Consider the following 25,627-nt stretch of genomic DNA (forward strand, 5'->3'; position numbering starts at 1 on the left):
TGTTTCACTCTTTATTTCTCTCCCTGTGTCCCCTAGACATCTTTGCACTGCACTGAGCAAGCCAATGCATATCAAATTTAACACATGATCAATAAAATGAAAGCTGGAATTCTCTGCTCAAGGGGTCACGCTAGGGTAAATTGTAACTTAACCAAGTCCCAAAGCATAGCTCAACAGTAGTGTCTTCTCTAAGCCGATTCCACGTTTCTATTTTATATAGCCATTCTGAAATATAAGAACAGCTGAGAGAAACAACTTCTTTTTCATGGTAAAAATAATGTAGAAACCGTAAGAATATACTTGCAGTACTAAGAGAAATAATTTTCTGGCTATGTTCAAGCCTGGTAATATAAGTGAAAACACCTATTTATCAGGCAGGCACTTAATGGAAAACAATTTCATACCTCACATTTCAAAAGGAAGAGACTATGAGAGACTAATTGGTCAGCTTTCTTTGAAAGTCTATGACTTCTTTAAAATCAGCAGTTCCCAGTTAGGTGCCCAACAGATATATTTTATCACAACATTCATCAATTCAACACCTATATATCAACTGTTCTCGCTGGAGATGATGGATACTGATGGAAATTGTAGTCTAAAACAAATAATGGAAAACCACCATATGGTAACTTTGAAAAAAATAATTTTAGATAGATATATTATAGGCAGGCCTCGACTTACATCCACAATTGAGCCCAAAATTTTCGTTGCTAATTGAAATATTTGTTAAGTAAGGTTTGCCCCATTTTACAAGCTTTCTTACCACAGTAGTTAAGTGAATCACTGCAGTTGTTCAGTTAGGAACACTGTTGTTAAGTAAATCTGGCCTCCCCATTGACTTTGCTTGTCAGAAGGTTGCAAAAGGTGATCACATGACCCCCCCAGGGACTGCAACCATAATAAATGTGAGTCAGTTGCTAAGCATCTTAATTTTCATCATGTGACCACGGGGAAGCCGCAACGGTAGTAAATATGAAAAACAGTTATAAGTCACTTTTTTCAGTGTAACTTTGAACAGTCACTAAATTAACTGCTGTAAGTCAAAGACGATCCGTATTAGCTTTCCTCAGAGCTTTATACAAAATACAATGCTTTCATTAGTGAGTCTCCCTGGCTATCCTATTTGTAATAAAATACATATAAATTGATAATTTAAAATTTACATTTTAGATTAAAACAGAAATATATTGTTCTACACCCACTGGCACTTTTGTGCCAACAGACATTGCCTTGGTGCCTGCCAGTTTCCCAATTTCATCTGGTTCTCAAAGATCACTTAAAAAACAAAATGGATGAATGCTGTTTTTTTTCCTAATCAATGCCCTTCTTAAGGAACTACTTAAAAGGTAAAGGTAAAGGTTCCCCCGCACGTGTGTGCTAGTCGTTTCCGACTCTAGGGGCCGGTGCTCATCTCCGTTTCAAAGCCGAAGAGCCAGCGCTTGTCCGAGGACGTCTCCGTGGTCATGTGGCTAGCATGACTAGACGCCAAAGGCGCACGGAACGCTGTTACCTTCCCACCGTAGCGGTCCCTATTTTTCTACTTGCATTTTTACGTGCTTTCGAACTGCTAGGTTGGCAGAAGCTGGGACGAGTAACAGGCGCTCACTCTGTTACGCGGCACTCGGGATTCGACCCGCCAAACTGCCGACCTTCTGATCGACAAGCTCAGCGTCCTAACCCACTGAGCCACCGCGTCCCTATAAGGAACTACTTAATGTCCTACTTAATGTTCACCAACAACGTCAGGGCAAGCTACTGTATATAAACAGGGAGCAAATTCCACATTCACAATTATTGATGTTATCCATTGGATAATGAAATGTCTACAAGCTTAAATGTCCACCACGAAGTTCAAAGAGCACTAAGGACTCCATCATTTTATCTACATGTAGCTAATTGTTTCCTGAGTTCCACTGAACATGTTTAAGGATTAAAAAAAATCTTTTTTTTCCACCAAGACTTTAAAGCTTTTCCCATATAGAAATCAGGTGTTAAAACTAGCCTACAGAACTAGTCCTGCAGTTCCCAAAGTTCTTCAAACTTTAAGAACAAATTTTAGTAGGCTGTATCTGAACTATAGCAGATGCTCATACTTAGATGAGCAGCAAAGTACAATTTATTATACAATTGCTAACTCCACAGGACAAAGTAAAGGAAATATTACCTATGTTCCATTCCTTTTAGAGTTTAATAGAGAAATTTCTCTCTGAAATAATTTTCTCTGCATAATACAATACAGCAAGTCACAGGGGTTTTATTATTCCATTTAATGTTGAGAGCAGTGGATAAAGGCATGTTTATAGCAAACCATTATGTATCTCCACATTTATTTAAAGGAATTCTCACATGGGCTTTCTAAAGAAGTAAAAAATGCTTTAGTGACAGAATATACTTAACAGGAACTTGCTAAGACCTAATAATTTACCGTAGTTTCAATCAGTTTTATGGTAACAGCTCCATGTCTGGTACATAGTATTTCTTTGTTCAATGCCACCTGACAAAGAAGCGTTAAATCTTGCAGAAGAAATAGAATAACTTACCAATCATGTAAAGAGCTTCAAAAACTGTAGTTTAAGCATAGTTATGCTATTGTCATTTTGTGGAATCCTGCCATATTTAACCGGAAGTATTATCTGAGAATTAATCTGAATGTCAATAGAAATAATTACCCTTTTATATTTCATCACCTGAACATTTAAGTTATCCTTTCAAAGAACTGTAACTCTACCTGTTGAATTCAGTTTAAAACCAAATAATGTACAATAATCCCTTCAAGGTACTTAAAGAAAAAAATGGCTTATTTCAGTCATAAAAATATGGTTGCCTCAAAAATAACAGGATTATCTGCTAAGTAATGATTCACAAAAATATAGCGTACCTGTAATATCCTGTTGTACATGTGACATACTGGTTATCAACAGATTTGTGTTAACATGCAAAGATGTTTTTAATGTTCTTCACTTTCCTAACATTTCTATTTCTATATTAATGCAGTAAATTTTTCCCACTGTTTAGCAATGGATTTACACACAGTATTTTGGTATAAGTAGTGGCTCAATGGAAACAATATAATTATTGTTCTAATTGAAAACATTAAAATGGATTGTGTTCATTAATTCATACAGGCCTCCCTCTCTTCTATTATTACTGATATATAATAAAACCTTCACAATGCAAATTTTAAGCAGAATATAAAATACTAATATAACAGAACAAGATTACACTAATATATTGTGTTTTTGTATAACTTCTCACAGGAGAACCATACAATATTGAAAATAAGTGATCCACCTGATAAATAGAAAAGTTCCTTTTCTGAAACAAAAGAGTAACCAAAACTCTTTACCCAAGTTGTACAACTTGACAGATTGATGCAAGCAGGCCATGTGTTGAACTTCTACTTGGATCCCATAGAATTACCATTCCTAGTCAGGACACCCTCCAGATGTCTGGATTTCATCCCTCATGTTTTTCAGCAATGGTGATACTGACTGGAAATGCTAGGAATCGTAGCCCACCAAACTGGAAAGCTCTCAGGTTAGAGAAGGGATTTGTAGAAACTTGGCTGAATATTCGCTCTTGTCCCAAAATCTTTAGGTGACGTAGAATGTTTCTTAGTCAATGGCTTTGAAAGTGTATTCATGGGACATTGATTGCCTTACTACACCTTCATGTGGGACAACCTGATTTGATAAGGAACCATTATTTATTGCTATGAAGAGGTTGGGGAACTTTTAATGACAAAATTCTAGAACTATTGTATGTCATTTGTATGTTTCATTTTAGAAACACTCTTTTTAGGATAGTTTTCACATATTTTAAAGGAGTTTCATACACTTGGCTTAAGGCAGACATGTCAAACGCAAGGCCCGGGGCCCGGATGCGGCCCGCGAAGTGGTTTCATGTGGCCCGCGAAGCCATCCTGGAAACAGTGAGGGAACGGCCCCCACTGCCTTGGCCCTGGCCCAGAGACCCTCCTTCTGCCAGAGACCCTCAGATCTGTCCCACTCCTGCCCAGGCCCCCATAGGCACCCTTGATGCGAACGATGTAGAGCTGGCCACGCCCACCCAGTAGGCCACGCCCACCCAGGCCATACCCACCCAGCCCCCTGAGGGCAACCGCAATGCTGATGCGGCCCTCAATGAAATTGAGTTTGACACCCCTGGCTTAAGGGAATGCTTATGCTCTACAGATATCTTTTTCTTTAAAATGAGCTCGTTTAAAAATGTGATGAATCACAACCTTAAAGTGGCCAGATCTTTTTTCTCCCTCCAATTTTGTGTGAAAGCTAATTTAAATAGTAGCAGAAAGATGCTGCACGCATGACAGACTCGCAACGCTTCTTCAGAATCATTTTCAAAGCATATATTTAGGCCTAATGTTTAGCTGTTATGGATGACATCAACTTTTTTCACAGATGTGCTACTTTGGTTATGCAAACACTATTCCTAGTAGCTCTGCATGATTTTGAAATTGTTCCAGTGCTGATGAAGCAGAATTCCCGAAGTTAAATATACTGAAAATCAAATTTTGACTTTAAGCAGAAAACTCCCAATAGCAGAGGTAAACTACTGTACAGATAGACCTTACAATAATTCATTTAGTGACCATTCAAAGTTACAACAGCACTGAAAAAAGTGACATGACTGTTTTTCACTTACAATTGTTGCAGCATCTCGGGGTCATATGATCACCTTTTGAAATCTTACAAGCAAAGTCAATGGAGAAGCCAGATTCACTTAACAACCATGTTACTAACTTATCAACTGCCGCGATTCACTTAACTGTGACAAGAAAGATTGTAAAATGGGGCAAATTTCACTTAATAAATGTTTCACTTAGCAACAGAAATTTTGGACTCTGTTGTGGTTGTAAGTCCAGAATTACCCATACTGAAGATTCCAAATACTTTGTTGGAGACTTGCCTATTTTTGGAGGGTGGGGGCAGTTGCTTCACCTAAATAAGGAGCATTCAAAAGACTTTTCATGTAGCTGACAAAAATATAAAACAACAGAAATGGAATTTCAGTCATCTTTATAGTTCTATGGAACTGAAACCCAGGGTGTATGTCAACCCTACTGATGTAATTGATGCTTTACAGCAGGGCTTTTCAACAGGTGGTATGCGTACCACCTGTGGTACTTTGCCACGTGGCAGGTGAGGGGAATGAGCCTAAGTGAGCCAAGCCTGAGGAAGAGGGAGAGGCAGCTGCAGGACTGTCTGTGCTTGACAGAAGCCCCAGGAGCTGGCAGGGCTCCAGCTGATTGGTGCTTCCCAAAGTAGCTGGGAGCTGGAGGTGAACTGAAGAAAAAAGCGGGGGAGGAGAAGAGAGGCTATAAAGGGAGGTGGTTTGGGTGGGAGAAGGGAAAAAAAAGACAACAGGAAAGGTTTAATCCCTTTAAACAAATGTAAATAGTTTATCCCCTTTAATTGAGTCTGTCTATGGCTTTTAGAGTTTTCTTTGAAGGTAAACTGGCTTAATTTAAAGCTAAAGCTTTTCGCAATTGCCAGCCTTTCAGTCTAGGTTGCAACATTGTGACACGTGACACCCTGAGGAACCTTAGAGAGAGAAAAAACCCCGACTTTGTGTTTCTTTATTGCTTTGCACTTGATTCCTGTGTCTTTAAGGGTACAGGGAACGGATTGGGTAGGGGGTGCATTCTTACTACACTGTGAAAGAGCTCAGAAGGGAGAGAGGAAGAAGGGCCGACCAGCTAGCTCAGGAGTCTACAAACATAGCAACTTTAAGATCTGTGGACTTCAACTCCCAGAATTCCTGAACCAGCCACGAGGGCTGAGGAATTCTGGGAGTTGAAGTCCACAAGTCTTAAGACCCCTAAACTAGCTGGTAGTGGTGCATATTAATAAACATGGATAAATTCATCATACATTTATCAGTGCAAAGGGAAAGTGATTCAGCAAAGGAACAGCCACCGAAGAAATCAAAACAGGTTCTTTTTTTCTACAGTTTGTAATGGTTTATTAGATTATAGAATAAAATATAAAAATACAAAAGCAAATAGTAGGACACAGTGGGGAGGAAAAAGGGGAGGGGGGGAAGCGAGGGGGAGAAGGGAAAAAGAACAGACTTCCTCTGTTGCAGTAGAAGGAAGCATTAACATTGAATCTCAACTTTTTACTTTTCCATAATATTATAAACTAGCCATTTCTATAACAACAAATGAAACTAATCAGTAAAACCCAAAATCTGTCCCCCCCCCTTCTTAAGTCATCACGTTTTTGACACCTTGCTAAGCACTGGTGGTACTCAAATATGTCCTAAAAGTGGTGCAATTGGTGAAAAGGTTGAAAAGCCCTGCTTTAGAGGTTTGATGATAAAGCTGGCTTAGCAGCCCACCCAATAATGGAGGCTCAGCCTGGAGGAAGGGGCACATGTCACCCCCTTTCTGAAAGTTTACACCATGACTGAAGGAGGTTTGGCTTGACTCTCAATCACTGACTTCAATAAAAGGAATACAAAACGTATTTTTGAAAACAAAAATTGTATTAAGGGTAGCAATATATCTGGCCTTTGGTAACATTTTCAACAAAAGCCATATAATGCCATGACTGAATTACATATCACTACATATTCATTCATTAGGAATTTGTTTTCCGCTCCAGAAATTAGAGGCATAAATCAATGACAACTTACTTCAAATGTCGTGGATAGAATATTTTTTCTCACAAATGATTCTGAAGTCCCAGATGAGTTTTAGACTATTAATTAAATAAAATTACCTGTAATTTTGTTTTTCTCTGTGATTCAGCAAAGTATTTTGCATTTTGAGTTGACATCCCATTTTAGATATATCCTGAAAAGGGAATAATTAAGATACGGAAGTGGTAAATTTTTGACTCATATGTTTCCTTTGCAGTGTGACAGAGAAATGCAAATTTTATTTTTTCAGTTAAACTACAAAGGGAAAGTTACATGTTTAATTGTGATGTCCTTGTTAGACTAATTATAATAGCAAACTGACTTGTTTATGTCTAAGCTATTGGTGCTCTTCTGACTGAATAGTGATGTGCAAAATAAATTTAACTTTATCAACTAAAAACTATTCCTAAAAAGAAGCTAATATGAAATTGAAATACAAAAGCTGCCACAGCATTAAGCATCTGAGTCATCAATTACTTTTTCAAACTAATAATTATCACTGCGTCAGTCAGTTGAATCATCTAGTGATTTTATTTACACTTTTTCTTTTGCTGCTGTTTTAAAAACTTATATGTAACTATTTTATAACTTTGCAGATATTTCCAAGTCTGCTTGTCTTACCATACGGATAGAATTTCTTGGCTACTCTAACACAGTAAAATATAATGTATAAACATACGTAAAATGTTTTATAAATATTTGATAAATAATATTGTATAAATAAAACAATATAGATAAATAAATGAAATGCCTACTAGACACTAGTTTTAGAAACTAATTCTTACTTCTTAGAAAAGTAAACCAACATCCCACTCATTCTCAAAAAATGTTACTAGCTTTCTTTCTGAAATTTTCTTAACAAGGGAACCTTGAACATATCTACCAATCTCCGCGTGAAGCTGTGAATGGTTTAAATATCTAGTATTTTCCAGTACAATATGCAATCAGTCTAGTCATGACTGAAAAGTAAGGTTGGGTAATTTTTGTTTTGCATTTCTGTGTGTTTGTCTCTTCTCCTGTAATCTCCTACGTAGCTCTTATGCCCAGAAATGGGCAGCTGCAAGGATAATTTGCTGCACATTTGACACACATTCTCAGTGCACACTCAGAAAAAAATAAAGGCATGCAAGTCTGACATAATACATCCCAAATATTTATTCTAGAATTATTTCATAAAATGTTCTGCATTATGCCGAAAAAGTCAATGCATCATATCTTGATGGAAAAGCTCCCCAGAGGTGAAAAATTGGAAACTCAGTGTTGGATGCATGAATTTAATCAAATTTTAAATACCAATACACAAGCCGCTTTATGTTCCATACAGTAATATGGAGTTATTTATCTGGGCATAAGACCTAAGTAGCAGGCCAATGTAAATGCAGATTACAGGTTTCTTCATGGGGCAGTCTACATTAATGTTGTAATGGAATATCTTAAGTAGTTAAAATTGGGGGAGGGGGAGAGGTGGGAGGCAGGAACAGCAGATCAACTATAAAGAGAAATGTGGCTTCATCTGGTTGCAATTGGAAGAAAGTAGTCCAGCAAAGCTTTGCAGAAGTAAGGAGTGCATGAGATTAAACCCGAGGCAATGTACTGAACTGGAAAGATGGCTGTGGAAAAGCAACAGTAGTTTTCATCTTAGCTTTCTGTTTTCACATAAATGGAAAGGAGATAGCAACTTAAGTAGTGTCAAGGATTTAATTAACTAACACAAAATAATGGGTTAATATTGTCCATAATTAATTTTTAAACTGTAAAAGTGCAATATTTGCTAAAATTTGGATATCCGTGTCACATTTAACATGTTTAATTGTCTCGGGCATGCCTTCCGTACAAGAGGCAACTACAAAAACCATGACTGTAAGAAACCTCTGAATGTTACCTAAGAGGCTGGACTGATATGTAGCAACCTTTTTTTAAATGTAACATTATTTATACAGAAATGGAATAAAAGTGGCATTAATATACAAATTAATTTGATTTAAAAAACAAAACAAAACATACCCCCAAATAAAAAAAATATCCCTTGTTAAAGGGATTTGTCATTGTCTGGTTAATTAGATCTACGGCAAGTATGATAACGTCATATAACTTCTAAAATTTACAAAAACGCATTGAAAATCTGAAATCTGCCATTTTAAACTACCAGAAGCTGAGAAAACTTAAAACTGGTGCAAAATTTATTTATTTATTTAGATTTATATACCGCCCTTTCCCGAAGGACTCAGGGCGGTTTACAGGGCATTTAAAAAACAGTCAATACAAACGTTAAAACAAATTAAAAAAGATTAAATAGAACCCTGAGAAAATTAAAAACCCAGTTAAAATTACAATTAAAAATATTCTCAGCCTGGGCCCGAGAGCTCGAAGAGCCAGGTCTTCAGGTCCCGGCGGAAAGAACGGAGGGTGGGGGCAGTCCTAAGCTCCGCAGGCAGCTGGTTCCACAGGGCAGGCGCACCCACTGAGAAGGCCCTACCCCTGGGTGTTACCCGCCGGCAATCTTTAACCGGCGGCACCCTGAGGAGACCCTCCCTGTGGGAGCGCACTGGACGAAGGGAACTTGATGCTGGCAGCAGGTGTTCCCTCAAATATCCCTCAAATGCTGTTGTGTGGGAAGTAATGTTTGCCCCACAGTTGGTGCATGTTACACTCCTTCTCTGTAAACTGAATTAGTTGCCAGTTTGCTTCAGGGATCCATTCAAGGTTCTGGTAATGACTTATAAAGCCCCTTTTGGGGACTAGTTATTTGAGGACCACTTCCTCTCAACAGTACCAGGTCCAACAGGAGGGATATGCTCCAGATCCTGTCAGGCAAGGAGTATTGTTTCGTTGCGCCCAGGAAGATAGCCTTTTCTGTTGTGGTACTTGCCATGTGGAATATCATCCCCCCTCTGCCAATGATCAGACTGATCCCAACCCTGCTGGTCTTTTGCAAGGCTCTGAAAATGTGATTTTGCCAATCGGCATGGGGACCTAAGAATATGGCAGAAGCTGTGCCCTAACTGCATTGATGGTTATTAATGGATGTGACTAGAGGTAGGAGAAAAGGCAGAGTGTCAAACCTTCAAACACTTTGAATGAAGCCATGTTTCTTTGTTTTTCATTTTCCACAGCCATGGGGGTGGGAGATGCATTCTTGTAGTTTAGTCAAAACAGTAACTTTCTTGTGGGAACCAAGGTCAAGCAGCCTAAGTATTTGCCAGGCTGGAGCTACCGTTACACAGCCTGCCAAAGGTGTTAATTGGGGATTGTGATTTATGACACACCAAAGGGGTGGGCACTTTAACTTTTGCTTTGTTAGCTTTGGGGGGGATGAACTTTCAGTCTTGGTCTCACCTTTGTTCATGCTGCTATTATGTAGCCGTTAAAAGTGTTCTTTGATGAAAGCAATTGCCTCAGAGTTCTTATTTCTAACTGGTCTCATCTAACGGAACCATGACGCATCCTTTCCATCAAGAAAGGATTCAGTCGAGACTCACTGCATATGATCCAAGTCCAACTCCTCTTGAATTCTGTTGATTCTTATTTAATGTCAATTTAGTGTTGAACATTTGTTTACTAGGTGAGCAATAAATCTTAACTGGAACTTAATGTGTGGTCCTAATTCTTCACCCCTGACACTATCTAACTTATTAATTTTGTTAGTTTAAACATTTTTATATTGTTTTTATTGTTTTAAATTGTATTGCTCTGCTGTTTTATATTGTTTATAACTGTTTGTGGGCCACCCAGACTCAAATATATGAGATTGGTGGTTATATAAATAAGAAAAACAAGCAAACAAATAAATTTAAAAGTAAATGAAAACATTTAATCCCTGTCAATGACAATCTATTGTCATAGATGAGCCGTTTCCTTTTTCTTCTTATGAAAGGAAGAAAAACTGCAGTACCAAATGAGTCATCCTCTATGAGTCATTAGGCTGGGAGAATATCACCAATAACTAATGGAGCATCCTCAGGCCAACCAAAAACAAGTAAATGAAGGCAATACAAACATTAATTCTTGACTTAATACCAAGAGTTTGACTGGCAGTGGCTTTCCAGGGTTTTGGGAAAACATTTTCTCTTGGCAACTGAATATGGAATTTTTGCATACGTGCTGGGCCCTTTTACATTACATTATGTCCTCTGTCTTCTCTGTGCTACAATTTATTGCTTGCAATTTAAGTTCCCCATTGGAAAGAGGTTACAGTTCAATGGTAGAGGTCAGTGCTTAAATCTGTACAATTATCAATTAAAATGGAAGCAGGCCATACAAAGTATCTAGAACTGTGATTCCTGAAAGCTGCCGCCAAACTCAGTAGACAATAGACTGACTTTATGCCAAATGTTTCTGAAAGTCACCTCTAATATTTTCAAGGGTAGCCAGCATTTTTGTAAAGTAGTTTTCTAATCCTTGACATTCCCTATCAAAATGCTCTCTTTAGATACTGCTAATCAATCACAATACAGATTTCTGAGGCAGTTTCTCCAATTGTGACTAATACAAATTTTTGGTTATACCACAAATTCATTGTATTTCATTCATTGTATTGAATGAAAACAAAATAACCTGTTACGGTGTAAGATGCCTTATAAGGTTTGCAGTAGATCAAACAACTAACTATTGTACTAAGAAACAGTCAATGCTAAATGTATGTCCAGAACCCATAACTAAGTATATGAAATACAAATGTCTGCATACAATACATTAATCCAGCGGTCCTCAACCTTGCCATCTTGGCTGCCCAGCCAAGGTGCACAAGTGGCAGGTACACGCACGCGCAGCTCCATTGGTGTGAGTGGTGGGTGCATGAGCCTCCACTCATGTGAATGGAGCTTTGTGTGCAAGTGGTGTCCTTGCACTTGCATGCAAAGCTCCATTTGTACGATCGGTGGGTACTTCACACATGAGGGCAAGCGCCCTCCACCCCTGCCAGTGGAGTTTTGAGTGCCAGTGCAAGGACCCACCGCTCACGCCGCCCATTTTCAAACAGGCCGCAGCCCAGGGGTTGGGGACTCCTGCATTAATCAATACAAATATTTATAATGAATAATACGAATGAAATATATCCCTTGGATATATAACAATTAGTTATTACTTTGTGCATCAAATACTCTCATTTTTGTAATATTTTTAGCTACAGTGCACAACACACTGATATTCTGTTAGGTAGTTATTTTAAAAAGCAGTTATTTAAAAAAGCAGTTTTAAACTAGATAAATATTTTGGAAGATTTCTAAATTTCATCATTTTTAAGGCGGCGCTATTAGGCACACAAAACAGGATACAAATAAATAAAGTCGGAGAAAGCCAGAAATCCTACAATTATGGGTTTTTGTTGTTCATTATCAGAATAGTTTAGTAAAGAAGGACTACTCTATCTGCAAAAGGGAGGCCCAATGGTTATTGGAATGAAAATTATAATTCTCCAACTTGGCTGAGAAGTACAATTTCTGTTTGCAGTACATAACAAGCAAAACAAAAGAGACCCATTCAGGGATGCAAAGAAAATCAAATACAAGAAAGAGAAATTGTATCAATTCAAAGGCGACTGTGTCTTTCACATCTGGTATTTGTAAGTATGTTAAAATAAGGACAGGTACTCATCTATGTGTGCATGATAGTTATCCTTCATATACTCTATTTGTTACTTCTTTGTATTTATTGTAATATCATTTTTCTTGATTGCTGAAGGTTCTTAAAATACCTGCATGCTAATTTTTATCCACACAGAACTTGTATCTTCGGGATAAAAAAGTACTGTGTTGTTTAAAGAACAACCGCCCTGAGTCCCTCAGGAAAAGGGCGGTATATAAATCGAAATAAATAAATAAATAAATAAATAAATAAATAAATAAATAAATAAATAAATAAATAATCACTTCCCTGAAGCTTTCCCTATTGAGCCCAAATATAAAGATTCTGTTAAGGGACGTGGTGGCTCACTGGGTTAGGATGCTGAGCTTGTCGATCAGAAGGTTGGCAGTTTGGCGGGTCAAATCCCGAGTGCTGCGTAACAGAGTGAGCGCCTGTTACTCGTCCCAGCTTCTGCCAACCTAGCAGTTCGAAAGCACGTAAAAATGCAAGTAGAAAAATAGGGACCACTACGGTGGGAAGGTAACAGCGTTCTGTGCGCCTTTGGCATCTAGTCATGCCAGCCACATGACCACGGAGACGTCCTCGGACAAGCGCTGGCTCTTCGGCTTTGAAACAGAGATGAGCACCGGCCCCTAGAGTCAGAAACGACTAGCACGCATGTGCGGGGGAACCTTTACTTTTACCTTATAAAGATTCTGTTAGTGTAGTTTAGAAAAAGGTATGCTAAAATATTGAATACAATCATTCCCAGCCTGGAGTTCTTTAAACATGTTGAGGAACAGGTTACTTGCAGTATTTCCAACAAACTTGTGCATGGTACGATTATCTTCTTCTCATTTTGTTTTCCTAACAACCATTTAAGTTGACTTAGGCTGACACAGTAAACTAACCCAAAGAGACTCACCCAGAAGAGGTTATCCGAATCAGGCTGGAGCAACATATGACACCATTCCAATGGAAACTTACTAAACTTTATTTATCTTAATAACACAAGGATGACATATGTACTCATTTTCTGATAACTCTACAACAGAAAGATTAGGAAAGCAGATATATCACATGTATCCTTAGATGGAAAAACATAATTTGTGTTCTTTGTTCTGTCTAGTTGGGAATAGGAGATGCCTGTGTTATCAGCTACCAAACCTACCAGACTGGATTGCAATATAGAATCTCTGTGCTAGAAGGAAAAATCTTGAAAAGTAGCTGGGGCTATAATCAGGATGACACTATTAATGGAACAGACAGGGCCTTATTTTCCTAGATTTCTACACATTCTCTTCTTTTTTTTAAACACTAGAAATGCAGCGTGAAAGTTATTTTAACTACACAACTGCATTGTTCTGTTGCTGAAATTCAAAAGCATAGTCAGAACCAGCTGTGGTGGGAGGGAGCAATTTAAGGTCAAAACTGGCAGTTACAATTAAAAGAGCTGCAGTTTATTGCATGAAGGAGATGGCACTTTTGAGGGTTAGAGTTATTCTCAGTCTGCAATCCAGATACAATACAGCATTCAGTTTACACTTTTCTCTGGTTATTCATAATATCAGTTTTTTATAAATCACACTCTGGCTTTTGTTCAGACTGAAGGAATATAAAAAAAATGTTCTCAGAAGGATACAAAATAAACTGCTGCAAGTTCTTTTTACCATTTTTAGTTGTCTGAAAGAGAATGATAAAATCAAGGCAGATAATTTCTATGACAGATTTTCTCCAGTGTGAACAACTGTCACACATTATTTTAATAATACAAACCACATTTATTCATGGTGATCAACAATTAAATGCAAATACATGTTTATAATTGTGCAAATCACACCAAGACAAATGCCCAATGCTCACACTTGGATTCTATTCTCTCGCACATGTATATAAAACCAGAAACATGAGCTTCCCACTGCTCCATATCATATAAAACAAGACACCACTGGAAATTATTCAAACATTCTGTGATCATCCAAAATCTTGCTGTAATTGAATTACTTTGAAACAGTCACTATAACTAACAAAAGGCCTGCCAGATATACATAGGTATTGTAATGTAGAGGGCGCATGGGTTCGAATCCCATCCTCATCGCCCCTGTAATGTAGTGGGTCCGACGCAAGGAAGAGACGCCAGCCGGAGTACGTGTTCAGCTCTTTATTGGGGGGGTAGCGTACTGCTGGAACAAGGGCTACCTGGCCTCCTTAAATACCCAGTCAGGTAGGCGACCAGCCAATGGGGTTGGCCCTAGGTTTCCTGCCGAAACTAGGTTTCCCGCCAAAACCGTCCAGGCCAACGCCCCCTGGTGGCTGTTGCTATGCAGATGACTTGGATACATAATAGGTATCGCAACAACAAGTTAAGAAATGTTGCAAATCATTTCTGGGGACATGAAGGAACAAGGAAAGAGGACTTCATTCTGACAGTTTGTGGTTTCTGCTGTGGCAACTGGAAAAAAAATCAGTCAGGAAAATACAGGATATACCGTGTTTACATTTGTCATGACAAGCTTCCTGGAGATTGTGAGGTTTACTGGTGCTGAGCTGTCAGTTGTACTATTAAACTGCTGCCTCATTCAATTGCAAGGTCACTGGCTGACCTACATTTCTGAGAGCAGATTCATTGTAAGTTCTGTAAACATTCACTTTTAAAGAGCCATTTTGATGCAAGCACATTCATCTGAGCCATGTGAAACTATTACTAATCTTCCCAGTGTTATGGTCTTAGCCTTCATGTTCTCCAGTAACTTTTAAAGGATTGAGGAACATTCTATGTACAGTCATATGTGTTCCCACCAGTACTGCATTCATTGCTATTGTACCACAGGAAAAAATATCTTTTCCTGGGATCTTCCCAACATCAAACAAAATTCCGAGACTCTTTGTCTCCCTTCCCACCCCCCACACCATCCAAAAGCACCTTGCCAACAATTTATATGATGGTATGGATATTTAATTAATACAAATACACCCATGATGTACCTTTTCACTGACAACATACTAAATTCTAAAGTCAGCATCTAAAAACGTTAGGTGACAACCTGAAACTCCTGTATTTCTTTCTTCTACCCAACACACACATTTTCCAAAGATGGAGGAGCAAAAAGCACAAAGAAACAAGCATTTGATTAATTTTGTTGTTTGATGCCTAGAGTCGCTTACCTGTGAGAATAGCAGCTATTTAAATTAGATAAGTACATTTTTAAAAAATGATTCTGAGTGGGGTTTTTTTTTGCAATGCTCTACAGAAGAAAATATTTTCCTGATAAGAAAATGAAATATTCATTAAGGTACACCACAGAGCTTCCACAGACGAGTTGGACTCCCCATACAGGAAGCATTTCCTCTGATGTAGCCTAGTTCATTCTGCATGTGAAAAGCCAGAAAAATTTTCACTGACTTCTTAACTCTTCATGGATGGGAAAAGACTAACATGAAGTTACTAACAAAAGATTCCCCACAAGCTCAACTGTACTCAGAAATGAGCTCATCTCCCTCGATTTGCAAAATTCTACAGAACTTCCGTGGAGGTTTTTCGCCTTTGTTTATACCGCAGCTGCAAGCTTAACCTTTTAACTGGCCACTCTTTTCCCTCCAATTTTGTGAACAGCAGACAAATCATCTTAAGAAAGTTTCTCACCATGACATTATTTACATAAATGTGGTAAGAATACATGTATCTTGAGGTTGTTGGGTTTTATTTTACACCCATGTTAATATTTATACATACTGCATAATTATCCGATCACCAGTACTTTTTCAGGCTGATTTACCCCGGGAAAATGAACTATGAAAACCAGAGACTTTGTCATGTTACATGGCTCAAATTAATCTTACATTCTTTGTTTGAATGCAGCTAATAGCTCAAGTTTTCTAAAATAATGTAAACAGCACCTGTGGGGAAGCCAAAGAAGTACAGGAAGTTCAGAAGTCAGGGAGAAACAAGTTACTATTAACAGCCTGTCCCTGCTTACTCCTTATTATTCTGATTAATACAGGCTCCCTTTCAGTATTAACATGTTTCCCTGAAAATAAGACCTGGTCTTATACGTTTTTGGCCTCCAAAAGAGGGATTATTTTGGGGGGATGTTTTGCTACAGGCCTTCCAGAAAGAGCCCGCATGGCCACCGCTGGCCTACTTCTTCTGCTGCCATTCATGCGCGTCATCCCCAGCCTCTGTTTCACCAGCAGAGGCCTTCAGAAAAGGCCTCTGCAGCCAAGAATGGAACTCCAGAATGACGCACACGTTGCACCCCAGACTCCATTTCGCCAGCAGAGGCCTTCAGGAAAGGCCTCTGCAACCCAGAACAGATCTCCAGGATGATGCGTGTGTCACACCCCGGCTTCCCTTTTGCCAGCAGAGACCTTCAGGAAAGGTTTCGGCAACCCAGAATGGAGCTCCAGGATGATGCGCACGTCACGCCATGGCCTCCGTTTTGCTGACAGAGGCGTTCAGGAAAGGTCTTTGCAGCCCAGAATGGAGCTGTGGGATGACACGTGCATTATACCCAGCCTCCGTTTCGCCAGCAAAAGTGCCTGAGCAGTGGTGAGCGGCCACAGAAGTGGGCCGGCGGTGGCGACACGGGCTCCTTCTGGATGGGGCTGTTGGTGCCGCCGCTATGAGGCAAGGCAGATGTCGGGGCATGTGAAGCCTGACTGCGGTGGTCTTGAGGTAAACAGGTGCGGGTAGCAGCTCCACCCTCCCCCCATCCCTGCCCTAGCTTGATTTTTATGTGTGTGCCTCGCTCCACCTCATGCAACCAGATGGTGGGACAGAGTGGTCAGGGCCTTATTTTGGGGGTAGGGCTTATATTAGGTATAAGCGTAAAACTCAAGCTAGGGCTTATTTTCAGGACAGTTCTTACTTTTAGGGAAACACGATACATCAGGTGGGAATTTAGCTAAAAGAATTACTATCCCTTTACTTAAAAGGAATAATAGAACCTTGAGGTATAAGTGCCTTTGGAAATTGTGTAATACAATTTATCCAGCTCAGGGTAAGATTCAATGTGCCATATTATTTGAGAGATGTCTATCTAGTCTCTGTTTGAAGATCTTGCATACATTGGACAAATAGGCAGTAAATTAGTAGAGTGCATCCATGAACACCAACTAACGGTCAGAAGACATGACAAAAACTCCTTAATTTCACAATGCATGGACAGACTTACAGTAGTTTCAAATGGGAAACTGTAACCATCCTAGACCAAAACAAACCAAAAATGCTAGATAATTCCTGAAAGTCTGGCACTCTGACAAATTAGTCATTGTCAGGCACATAAACATAAACAACACCTATACCCCATTCAAAAGAGACAATCAACAAGCCAAAAAAGGGAACAAAAAGACCAGAACACTCATTAGCAATCAACACTCAGATGAGCAGAGATTAACACCAAGATTAACATTAGACTAACGGCAAGGTTGTCCCAAAGGTGCTTTCTCAAGAGGTAGCTGGACTTTCTTCTTTTTCTTTGAAGATGTTTCGCTTCTCATCCAAGAAGCCAGGTAGGAAATAAAAAAATAAAATTATGTTTTATGGGTTTGATTAGAAAACTAGTAAATGATAGAAAAAAAATGAAAGTTACGTTGTAATCTTGGACTAAGAGATCAAATTAAATTTATATCTGTTGTAAAAGAATGTTGAAAGTAATTTCTTTGTATTCTTGTTTTTTTAATGCACATTTGGCCTCATCTTTCTTGTAAGGCTACATTAGCAGAATCTTGCAAGTCTGAAAGTATAAATCTTCCTTCTCCTTTATAGCCTGAGAAAATAGGAAGGGTCCCTTCTGAGCCTCCTAATCTATGCACTATCCAGCTATGGGCTATATGTCCTGTTTTATCAGACTGTTGCCTGGGCAACATTTTTTTATCCGGTTTCCCAGGTCTTTCCCATTACAAATGGCTAGGCAAACTCTTTGCATGTTGAAAATTAGCACATCAGAAAGTGTTACCAGTAGGCCTCTTATAATGATGATAACTGGAGCTGAATTTCTGTCACTAAGTGATGCAGTGATAAAGTATGGCATCCTGTGACTGCATCACTTAGCAACAGCAGTCCTGATACTCCCTGCGGCTGCTGTTAAGTGAGGATTGTGGGTGGTTAAAGGAATCCCAGATGGCTTCCAAGCAGTTCAGCAGGCTTGTTTCTTCACACTATCAGCCTTTGAGAAAAATCAAAGTGGAAGCTAAAATCAGCACTAGATCTGACAGTCATTTGCATGTCTGCAACTCATTCCCATGGGTAGCTAAAAGCAGGTTCATGACTTAGAACAAGTGAAAGAAAAGCACTGAGTGGAAAGGCTTATAATTTGCCTGATGAAGAAATTCTGAGGAGACTAGATTGAAACCTAAGATCCTATTTTGCAATTTTGAATTAGTCTAATAAAATTCCATAAAAATGATTTGGCAAACACTTATTGACATGCTTATCCATGTTTTTCCCCCCTAAATGTACCCATTGATTTTTAATGTGTTATCACTCTGAACATTGAATGAGTTAAATATAGGGGGCGGGGGGAATTGATTTCTGAGACATCCTAAAGCCTGTATTCACCTAGCTTCAAAGAGATATTCCTATATGCAAATATTCAATAAAAAACTAAAATTCTCCAATGCTGACTGCTATTTTCCACAAATGGTATGATATGTGAAATAATTCAGATCTTTGAAGAATGGAGTCAGAAAATAGCAGCTACAATCTCAGCAACAATGTCTGCATTTGTAGTATGGACAGATTTATTTTTTTTAAAAGATGTTAAAGAAGAAATGTGAAAGAAATACCTAGGAAGATCTACAGCAGCAGCTCTCAAATTTTCTCTACCCCCACACCCCTAGAACGCTTCTGATATATTCTCGCACCCCTTACAAAAGTTTGAAATAATGGCAACAAATTATGCATATACACTATAATTTTGAAAACCCAAGTTTTCGCACCCCCTGGAATATTGTCTTGCACCCCCGGTTGGGAACCCCTGATCTACAGGATAAAGAGCAAAAACAAATCTCGCTTGATGCATAAATGTTAAGATGATAAAGAAATTGTTGAAACACTGACCATTTTTTAAATAAGTGAATGATAATACAGAGATGACAGTTAAAGTGAAAATACAAATGATAAGCCAGGAGAATGACCTGGATAAAGACTCCTTAGTGGATTTACCAAAAAGGTTTGCTAAAGCCTCGGAGATTCCTTTGAGATGGGAAAAAGAAAATTTGAAGAGAGATAAAATCCTATGACAACATCTGAATACCGGTAAATTAAAGACCAAAGAAAGAAGCAAAAGAAAGGACTTCGAAGTTGGTTTGTTTGACCAAGGTTAAAACAAAACATGTTTCTATAAAGCTCTGGGAAATCTTTGTGGACTTTTTGTTGACACCAGGACTGAAATGTTAATGATTTATAGATTTGCACATGTATAAGTGATGGTTAATGGGAAGAAGATACACTCACATGTAATCTTATAGGAAGTAAAAAATTACTAAATTTGTTTCCACTTGTTGTGATGAAGATTGGATTCACTTCTTTAAATAGTCTTTTCCCATTTTCTTCTTTCTTTCTTTTCTTCTTTTCACTTTTTATTCTCCCCTTCTGACTTTAGTTTGCAGTGTCTTTTACTATGTTATTACAATTTTCAATAAAAAAATTTTAAAATTGCAAATGTATAATTATTCTGACCCTGATACCTGATCTAGAGAAGATCACAAAAGGACTGATTTGTAAGCCCCTTAAAAATAATATCACAATTATTAACAATCAATATGGGATTGTAAAGAACAAATCTCTAATTTTATCTCATGTTTTGATCAGGTAACTGTTTTAATAGATAGTGGAAATGGAGCAGATATAATATAGCTTGACTTGAGCAAAGCACTTAACAAGTATTGCATAATGTACTGATTACCAGAACTGTATAGCGTGATACTGTAATTAAATGGATAAGTCACCCATTTGAAAATCATATTCAAAGAGTGCTGATAAATGGATCCTCACTGAATTGAAAACAGAATCAAGATCAGGATCCGCATCATAAGAATCATTCTAGATTTTCTACTTTTCAATATTTATATTAAATGATTTGGATGAAAAAGTTAAAGGAATGCAATAAATTTACAGATGACATGAAGCGTGATAGGAGAGTTAATACCCTGGAAGACAGAAATATAGTTTAAAATGATATTGGTAAGTTAAAGAAATGGGCTGAAATTAATGAGTGAAACTTAACAGTGTCAAGATCAAAGCTCTTCACTAAGGAAATAAAAATCATTGCACTGACGTAGGACTGGAGATGCTTTCCTGGGAGTATCTGCATAAAAGTACTTGGAACTGTAGTAGACTACCAACTGAAATGAACCACCAGGATGATTTGGATGAAAAAAAGCAGCAAATGCAGTTTTGAGTTGCAAATACAGTGGTAAAAAGGTAAAGGTAAAGGGGTTAAACTCTAGGGGCCGGTGCTCATCTCCATTTCAAAGCCGAAGAGCCAGAGCTTGTCCGAGGACGTCTCCGTGGTCATGTGGCCGGCATGACTAGACGCCAAAGGTGCACGGAACGCTGTTACCTTCCCACCGTAGTGGTCCCTATTTTTCTACTTGCATTTTTACGTGCTTTCGAACTGCTAGGTTGGCAGAAGCTGGGACGAGTAACAGGCGCTCACTCTGTTACGCGGCACTCGGGATTCAACCCGCCAAACTGCCAACCTTCTGAACAACAAGCTCAGCGTCCTAACCCACTGAGCCACCGCCTCCCTTTAAATACAGTGGTACAATACCCTAAATCATTAGGAACCATCAGTAATTATACGTTCCACTTTATTTTATTTTGATCAGACTCTAGTTTAAGTTCTGTTTCCATTTCTGGGCTCCAAACTATAAGAAGGCTTCAGAGACATCGGAAGAGGTTTAGAAAATGGCAACTAGAATGATCAGGGATCTAGAAAGCAAGTCCTAAGAAATAGACTGAAGGGGCTGGGTATGTTTCACCTTGAGAAAAGGAAACAGAAGTGGGGATATGCTAGCATTTCTCAAATACTAGTAACAAATTAAATGGTAAAAAAAGAAACAGTTCAATAGTAGCACCAATTACTCAATAGACTAATGGCACAAATGCTCCCTATACAATTCTAAAAAAATGTTTTATTATTACTATGATTACATTCTGCTCAAATCCAAAATAGGCTATTAGTAATATGTTAATGCCATCTGATTCACTCCTCACATATGAATGAAATATCCCAGAGTATTTGAGATGACGTTAATATCTTTGGTGTCTAGTCATGCCGGCCACATGACCATGGAGACGTCCTCAGACAAGCGCTGGCTCTTCGGCTTTGAAACGGAGATGAGCACCAGCCCCTAGAGTCGGAAATGACTAGCATGCATGTGCGGGGAAACCTTTACCTTTTTTACTTCAACTAAAAACTAAATAATTCCTGTATCAATGAAGTGTACTTCCTCTATCCCATGCCCAGATTAGTTCAATGGCAAAATCAAAGTTAATTGATATAATTTTATAGTATAACACTCTTGGAAGTAAATTCAACTAACAGCAAGTTGATTTAAACAAAGAGATCAGTTTCCAAAGGCATCCTGAGATTACCATTTATTTTAGCACAATTCTCTTCACGGGGTGATACTTGTCTGTTTGGAACTCCTACACATCTTGAGAAATTCATTTAAACAATAAAATGTTTAATTTGTGGATCTCTCTTTTTCCACCAGCATTGTATTAGGTTCCTTAAGCAACAGATCCATATTCAATTTACATATTTTTCCTTCAATTCAATACATTGATCTTTGTTTGCCATTTTTCTATCCAACTTATACTATTCTAATGTGCTCTAATTCATTTTAAAAACAACAACAAAAAGTATTGGTGATAGGACTGTTTCAATGTGACTGTTAACATATGCATAAAATGGATGAGTAGCCAGAACAAAACTATCAGTAATTTGCATTGGATTTAGTTGTTTAGAAGATTTATCATTTCTGCTTCTAAGAGAAGGATGCTTTTATGGTGAATTACTTAAATGAAACCATATAAAAGATGAACAAATTGCTGAGCGCACAATTTGTATCTCAAATAATTAAGCAATTAATGACATTTCATGTTAAGCACTTTCCTTCTACAAAAGCTGAAACTCTTAGAAACTGCTTGGTCAGCTTGAAATTAATGCACAATAAATCTCTTTCCTTTGTACAGATTCAATTTTTCTTGATGAAAACACAAAAGGTAGCTTTGTAGTCTCTCTCTCTCTCTATCAACACACAATTTTATCCTATGTAAGACAGTAATTTCTTTCTATGCATATGATACATGGACTAGCAACATATATTAACATTCCACCTACAGTAGTAACATACATTTATATTTTATTGTGTTTTATTAAGCTAGGTGAAATGTTAACATATATTGCTAGTCCATGTATGATATGCCAGATGCTAAATAAATAAATATCTATGTGGATAAATAATGTAATCTTGAATACAATTAAACTATTAAAAACTTACTCAATTTAGTAAGATTTAAGGCAGTGGTGTAAAACTGCCAGCCCGTGGGCCGGATGTGTCATGCCAAAACCAAGCCCACCCCATTGCCAGCAATGGGAAAAAAGTCATGATACGTCGCGACACGTCACGTGACATCGCGAGTCTGACACCCGTGGTTTAAGGTAACTCATAGATGTGCAGGATGGCAGCATGACTCTTGCTGTCTCCATTATTTCTTTAAATGCCCCCCCCTTCCATCCCCTTGGCACACTCCACTTAGTAGTTGAAGAATGAGCAGTATATAGTCTGAAACCAATGAACCTGTAGTTTAACATTTAAAATAAAAAAGATATTGTCGCTACAAGTAGATCAGTCTGTTATTCCAGGGTACAAAGAAATAAGCTGAGAGAATCATGCTTACTACATTTACAACACATGTGATAAGTATATACTTCTTGCTTAGGTTTTTACATTGTCAGTGAACCATCTGTTGTGTTAATTACAATGCTTCTCAAAGCAGGTCACTGATGTGTTCCTGCCTTTGCATCAATCATGAAGCTCCTACCTCCATTCCATGGGCAGGGCTGAAAACTGTTAAGAAAAAGGGGAGTTAATCCAAGCAATGCATTATATTATCTAGTTTATTCTGTGATTCAACACTTGTTTGTTACTGATAAACATGTATTTAGTCATTTAATTTTTGGATATACACTGTAAATATAGGGTTTTTATTTAACTTTTAACTCCATGTCTTTTTTATCAAAATTTGGGTGTTTGGCAATTGGCATGGATTTATGACAGTTGCACTGTCCTGGGGTCAATGTGATCACCATTTGTAATCGTCCCAGCCAACCTCTGACAAGCAAAGTCAATGAGGGAAGCCAGATTTGCTTAATGACCGCATGATTCACTTAACAACTGTGGGGGAAAAAGCTCGTAAATGTGGCAAAACTCACTTAACAACTGCTTTGCTTAGCAATGGAAAATTTGGGTTCAATTGTGGCCATATGTTGAGGACCACCTATAGTATATTACACATTTGTGTCCTTCTTTTACAAGGGAGGCAGCACGAACTCCCCTGAGATGTTTGTTAGGACTCCAAATCCCATGATCTCTAGCTTGTGAATGGTGAATGGACGGGTCAGTACGAGTTTAATGTTAACTGATTTTCACCATGTATCATACAGACAATAAGACTAGTACAGACTTCTTAGTATACTTACATTGTGGTTCATGGGAAACTTGACAGCCCATCATCAACATTTGTAAAGGAGAAACAAAACAAAGAAAAAGGTGTACAGGTAGTCCTTGACTTCCAACCACAATTGGGACCAGAATTTCCATTGTTAAGCAGGCGGTCGCCCAATTTTATGACCTTTTTTACCTTTGCAAATCACTGCAGTTAGTAAGTGAATCATATGGTTGTTAAGAGAATACAGTTTCCCCCACTGAGTTCCATCAGAAGCTGGCTGGGAAGGTCACAAATGGCATGAGCCCAGGACACTACAACCTTAGTAATACCATAGAGTGCACCATAGGTACTAAGTACCTTACTTAGTAACACCGTGGAGGGTGTAAGTAAGTCATAAGACACTTTTTTCAGTGACACCATAACTTCAAATGGTAGCCAAACAAGTGGTTCTAAGTGAAGGGCTACTTGTAGCCAGTCTGTAAGGGCTGTAAAATGTTTAACAAATTATTTGTAAAGATCAATCTTTTCTTATTACCCCTAGTGCTAGAAAAGATAACAAGTCAGAACACTACTTAACCAACTTCTATGTGCTGCTCTTTTAGGATCTATAATTACTGCTTTTCAAGGCTGTTTGTGCTCCATAAGCATTAAAACGGGATTAAAATGCTATAAACCAGAGGTCCCCAACTTTTTGGGCACCAGGGACCAGTTCTGTGAAGAGAGGTTTTTCCGCAGAGCAAAAGGTTTTGTGTGCTGCCTGCATCTCGCAGATGGGGCTTTGCTTGTTTGTGCGGTCCAGGTGCTGGCATGCCGCGGACCGGTACTGGTCCATGGACCGGGGGTTGGTGACCCCTGATATAAACAAAATGCATACACAGGCATGCTTGCTCTCTTTTATTCCTTATCCTAAAATATTAATGATCCTCGGTTTGTATTTGTCTTTCTGTGTGCAGTTGTGTTTTCTTCCCAGTGCCGAATGCATTGTAATTTTCTTTGACAAAACTTTTTTTGTTCTTTCCTTTTTAATAAGATCATTAAATTCTCACTCCATCGGTGACTCATTAAAAATACTAGTTTGGTTTTCATTATTTTCCCAAGACATTGCTTCCACAGCATAATTTCCTTTCCTTCTGACAATTCTGTCTTACTTTTCCTTTCACACAGTTTGTCTACTCAGCTACGGTATATTATTGTGCGGTTTCATTAAATATTTCTGGGTTTTTTTTATTACCGTAACCATGGTCATGAATGTTATTAACAGCTTCAAGCTTAATACATAGTTTACTTCTAGGGGTCTCCAAGTGAAATCAGGAGAACTTATTCCTAAATTTAAAAAGTTGGATTGTTAAAAATTGGATGGTTAAAAATACTTCATAATAGTTTACTTGCTCCAGCCCTTCCATGCAATTATAATGATTTATAAAAACAACCCTGTGAGGCAGGTTAGTCCTGCTACTCACATATTTCATATGGAAGGTTACAGTCGATATCATCCAAGGCTACCTAGGAAACTAATGGACAACTTGGGATTTGAGCTAAAGAATCTGCGGTTCATGCTTCATGCTCCTAACCTCTCCATTAGCTTTCAAGTGCAGGGCTTATACTATGCATTGCAAGCATCTGGAAGATATTGTAGCATGAATATCAATAAACAGCAACTATGTATGTATTTCAGTACATAATGTATGGACAAGCAAAGCACACACTTGAGAATAATTT

At 38.3% G+C, this 25,627-nt stretch overlaps 1 protein-coding gene across 2 annotated transcripts in view; it reads right to left on the minus strand.

Annotated features, from left to right (window-relative positions):
* BACH2 (BTB domain and CNC homolog 2) overlaps positions 1-25,627 on the minus strand; it is a 181,766-nt gene that overhangs the window by 83,215 nt on the left and 72,924 nt on the right. Inside the window, exon 2 of one of the 2 annotated variants that reach the window (XM_081314253.1) lies at positions 6,744-6,817. The exons of the other annotated variant lie outside the window; for it this stretch is intronic. The gene's annotated coding sequence lies outside the window, so the exon portion shown is untranslated. The remainder of the gene's footprint in view (positions 1-6,743; positions 6,818-25,627) is intronic. 2 annotated transcript variants of the gene reach the window in all.

This window comes from Vipera berus (genome assembly GCF_964194415.1).
Source record: "Vipera berus genome assembly, chromosome: 1".
Lineage (NCBI taxonomy): Eukaryota > Metazoa > Chordata > Lepidosauria > Squamata > Viperidae > Vipera > Vipera berus.